Source organism: Physeter macrocephalus, chromosome 20 (genome assembly GCF_002837175.3).
Source record: "Physeter macrocephalus isolate SW-GA chromosome 20, ASM283717v5, whole genome shotgun sequence".
Classification (NCBI taxonomy): domain Eukaryota; kingdom Metazoa; phylum Chordata; class Mammalia; order Artiodactyla; family Physeteridae; genus Physeter; species Physeter macrocephalus.
In genome coordinates, this window is record NC_041233.1 from 114,746,836 (window position 1) to 114,752,342 (window position 5,507).

Genomic DNA, 5,507 nt, shown 5'->3' on the forward strand with positions numbered 1-5,507 from the left:
AACAAATGACACAAAAACCAACACATATATTCACAGAACAGAGCAGTGGATATCAGAGCGTAGGATCACGGGGGTGGCCAATGAGTAAAATGGGTCCACAGGATGGTAACAAAAAACTTAAGTTTTTGGTGCTAAGCAATTCAGTGGTATACTGGGGTTGAAATATATTTTTGTGTACATAAAACTTATCTAACATTTTGACCGAATAAGACCCTACAAAAGTAATTAAATTAAAAGATTAAAGCATCTGTGCCCCATTGCTTAAACCACATCAGTACATATTTTGTCTACTGCCGGATTTCTCTGACAGACAAGCTGAACGCCAAATTTAAATCAAACAACCTGAATCTTACCTGTGTACCTCTTATCTGTCAGTAGATGCTCCGAATGGTGGGTGCTGGATACTCTGTGCACCTTTGAAGGGGGCTGAGGACAGGTCAGCGGGGGAATTTCACTTTCACGCTGCCTTTGAGTCTGCTCCCAGGTCACATGACCTTGATGAGGTTTTTCTTAACCAATCAAGGTTACCTATCACCTTTACTCTAATAATGTCTTGAAGACACATTTAGAAAAGACAAATACCTTACGACTTCACTCATATGTGGAACACTGTATACAAAGTAAAAGCAAATAAGTAAAAAAAATTAAAGAACAAAGCAAATGACACAAACACTTACATTCACACAACAGAGCAGTGGATATCAGAGGGTAGCAGCAGGGAGTGGCCAATGAGGAAACTGGGTCCACAGGATCGCAAAAGAAAAGACCTAAGTTTTTGGTGCTGATCAGTTTTATGGCATACTGGAGTAGAAATATATTTTTATGCCTATAAAACATGTAATATCCTAACCCAATGATACCGTAGAAAAATAATTACATTAAAAATTAAATTATCCATGACTCATTGCATAAAGCCACATCTATACATATTTTGTCTAGAGTCCTGTTTCTCTAGGGGATATGCTGAACACCAAATAAAATCAAACAACCTGAAATCCAGCCTGGTACAGGAGTTGAAATATATTGTCATACACATAAAACTTATCTACTATTATAACCAAAAAAATACCTCATTAAAAATGTCTACTGAACAATAAATTGAAAAGAAATTAAAGAATCCATATCCTTTGCCCATAATTATTTTTACCACTGCCCTGTTACCTGAGGAACAAGATGAACACCAAATATACAGCAAATCAACCTGAAATCCAGCTGGGTACTTCCTGTTGGTAGATCATCAGAAATATGTGTGCTGGACAAACTCCACTGGACACAGGGTGGGTTCCAAGGTGCCTGAGGAAAGGTCCATGGGAGAAGGGTCCTTTTCGTGCTTACTGTTATACTACTCCAGGTCACGTGACCCTGTTAAGACATTTGTAGCCAAGGAAAGATATCTATCCTCTTTTTTCTTACCCTGTCTCTAAGGAAGGTTTATACATTGTGATTTATGGTTATCATGCATTTTGAAACTAGCGGGACACCAGTACATACTTTTAAGAATAATTATTATCTGAAAGAAAATTAAACATTTTGCATATGCTTATTTTTTCTGAGAATCACAATTTTTACTGTGGTAAAACATGTGTGACATAAAATTTACTGTTTAATCACAATGAGGTGTCAAGTCCTATGGCATCAAGTGCGCTCATGTTTTCCTGCAGCCATCAGTACCATCCACGCCCTGATAAAAAATAGACAGGGAAAAGAAAGACAACATTTCCCCACATGGAAAAAATAATTATGCGATGAGAAAGCTGCATTTTATTTATTTATTTTTTTTTTGCGGTACGCGGGCCTCTCGCTGTTGTGGCCTCTCCCGTTGCGGAGCACAGGCTCCGGACGCGCAGGCCCAGCGGCCACGGCTCACGGGCCCAGCCGCTCCGCGGCATGTGGGATCTTCCCGGACCGGGGCACGAACCCGCGTCCCCTGCATCGGCAGGCGGATCCTCAACCACTGCGCCACCAGGGAAGCCCGAGAAAGCTGCATTTAATATTGTGGTACATGCATTTGAAAATCAAAGGAAACTGCTTACTTCTTGAAAATTCGACTTTCCCATCAGACATCAGAGCAGGCCATTTTCAAGTACAAATTCACTTAGGAGAAACATTTTCTCGTCTATTAAACTAGAAGCTTCACAGCTGAGCTTTAAATCTTTTCTCTTCAGTGTTTCTTTTTTATCTAGTTTCTGTTAATGGAAGACAAAGAGGTTTCAGCTAAGAGTGAACAAATGCATTATTTAGGCTTTCAATGCCTATAGAAAATCCCACCTTGTTTTGATAAGTGCTGTTTCAGTTCCCCACATAAATCAGAATGCTGATTTACATGCCCTCTGAATTTTCATCTTGTAATAAATAGTGTGAAGAACAATGTATTGTATCAGTTTCTGTTTTCAGAATTACCCTTAAAAATAAAGAATCAAGGTCACGAACTCATGCCATACACAAACCTGAACTCAAAACGCATGAAATACTTGAATATAACACCTGAAACTGTAAAAGGGCTAGAAGAAAACAGCGACAGTACACTCCTTGAGATAGGTGGTCATCAATGGAAAAACAGATAAAGAAGAGGTAGTGGGTATTTAATGGAACACTATTCAGTCATAAAACACATGAAATTTGCCATTTTCCACAACATGGTGGGACCTGGAGGGTATCATGCTAACAACGTAAGACAGTCGGAAAAGACAAACACCTTATGACTTTACCCATATGTGGAATACAAAAAAATTACAAGAAAAAAATAAAGAAAGAAAAAAATTAATGATGAAACCAAAGGGCAAAACAAACACATAGATGCACAAGACAGAATACTGGAAACCAGAGAGGAAGTGGCGGGTGGAAGGCCCAGTGGGTAAAATGGTTCCACAGGATGGTAAAAGACAGAAACTAAGTTTTTGGTCCTGAGCAGGTGCATGGTATACAGGAGTTGAAATATCTTGTTGTAAACATAAAACTTATCTAATATTATAACTGAATGATACCTCAGGAAAAAAAAACAATAGAAATGTAAATTTAAAAAAATTAAAGAATCTTTACCCCATTGCCTAAAGCCATATCACTACATATTTGACCACTGTCCTATTTCTCTGGGCAATTAACTGAACACCAAATTTAATTCAAACCAACCTGAAATCCAGCTGTGCTCCTCCTATCTGTCAGTAGAACCTCAGAAAAGTGGGTGCTGGACAAACCCCACTGGACAAGATGCAGCTTCCAAGGTGGCTGAGGAAGTGTCCATGGGGAAAGTTTTCTTTCTGAGCTGACTTTTACGCTGCTCCAAGCTCACAGGACCTTTTTAAGCCTTTTGTACCCAAGGAAAGAAATCTGTCACAATAGATAGACAAGAGAATTGGTTGCTCATCCTCCTCACACAAGATTGTTTTTCACCCTGACTGTTCCCCAGAATCCCTTGTGGAGATTTGAAAAGTAATGATGGATCAGTATCATCCTTGTGCTCCTGCAAGTGAACTCAGGCCTGTGGTTTGGGAATCGTGCTACTTTGTGTTACAAGAACACAAGTCATCCCAGAGGATATCCTGGAAGAACTTCCCTTGAGATTTATGTTCAATATTGGTTTGTGTTGAAGGATAAATTCCAAGTCCTGCAGACAAAGTGGGGAGATCTACTTTGCGAGAACATTCATTTTTTTCTTGGGGAAAAATACATTGCACTAATTATTTTAAAAACTGGCTTGCATGATGGCTGATAGTTTCAGGCATTTTATATTCCTGGAGGTTTATTCCATGAGCTTATGCGGGGGTAACAAGGCTGGGTTCCTCTTTAGTGAGGCTGCTGGGTGCATAATTCAGGAATCAGCAGAATAAGATAGAGAGTACGATCCTGGAAGGAACTCTCGTCCACTTAGCTCAATTCAGAGGTTTTGGGACAAAATAACAAAAGAGATTTCTGAGGTCTGGGAGGGCAGAGATGCCTGTCTCTTTAGCCCCCGGTGGTTTCCATCAGCAGAAATATGCTGAGGGGCCTCAAAAAGTGTAGGACTAGATAGATGTCTTTGAGACTTCCTCATGACCTTGCCTGACCAGGTTAGTGACATTCTGGGAAACCTGGCCAGTGGAGCTGAAGATCAGAGCTGTGTCACCACCAGGGCCTGAAAGGGTAGATGGGGTTGAGGGACATTGAAATGAGTGGAGTTGTGTGGAAAGAGCTGTGGAGAAAGGGGACACTCAGAGAGTGGGGCTGAGTCTCTGCCCACTTTCCAGGAATGCAGACCTGAATCCCTGTGTTTACAGGGGCACAAAGAAAACCAGACACACTTGGCTCCTTTAGCCACAGACATTATTGTTTGAATATTTGCAACTATTATTCTACACACAAATTTTAATTTCTTCCAAACTCTACATTCTATATTGCTAGATCACTTCACTCTCCATTTTATGCCACATTTTCATGAAAAGGTATTTCCGCAAATCACAGTTTGCCTGAATGTGTGTTAAAGGATTCTTTTAGAGGCTCCCCCTCCAACTTAAAGGGTCGGATTTTTCTGATATGAAATCTAGCTGTAGCTCCACTGTTATTTTGGGGATTGCTGAATCCTCAGTGCAAGAATTTAATGTTGACTAAGAAATAAGTGATCACTGAAGACTTCTCTTCCTTCACAACACTGAGGGTGTGTTGTACAGTGTGAGCACACGTGTTCCAGAGAGCCTGATCTATGAAGAAAGAATTTCTCATGACTTTACTTTACATTGATTTACTTCTCCAGGATGAATTATTTATAAGTATGCTTTGGAGTTGCTCAACATACTTGGATATTTCTCAAGAGTTTACATCTTCGTTCTTGTTTTAGTGTTTATTTTTTGGAGGAGTTTCTTGTGCGCGTCAAGCCTGGTGATCAGCTGAATGTTTGTTAACAGTGATTACAGTCTTAGTGGTTCTCCACCTGGAGTTGGCTTGGGTTGAACAATAATTATCAAAAAAGAACTAGGGGTTGGTTATCCTCTGCTCAAGTCTCTAGGGCAGGGGTTCCCAACACCTGGTCCACGGCCTGTCAGGTACGCGGCCGCACAGCCGGAGGTGAGTGGCAAGACAGTGAGCCAAGCTTCATCTGCTGCCCCCATCACTCGCGTTACCACCTGGACCATCCCCCATGCCACCCCACACCCCCCCGCCCGTTGAAAAATTGTCTTCCACGAAACCAGTCCCTGGTGCCAAAAATGTTGGGGACCACTGCTCTAGGGTCTTTAGAGTGGGGAGCTGTTGCTGAAAACACCCATATTGTATTTATAGAGTGAGTTCTGCTAAGTTACCTAAAATTAGGCCAATGATTAAAAGCTTTGCCACAGAGACAGGGCACGTATGGATCCACATCCACAGGTGATGCCTGTCTGGACTGAGGAGTGTGATGCCTGAAGGAGTGTCCATATTGACTACAGACAGTTTCTTTAGTGGGTGTGAACCTTGGTGTCGTTAAATGCTAAAGCTATGGCTGGTGTTCCATCCACATTCCTCACATGTATGACGCCATGTCATCTCAGGTCAGAACG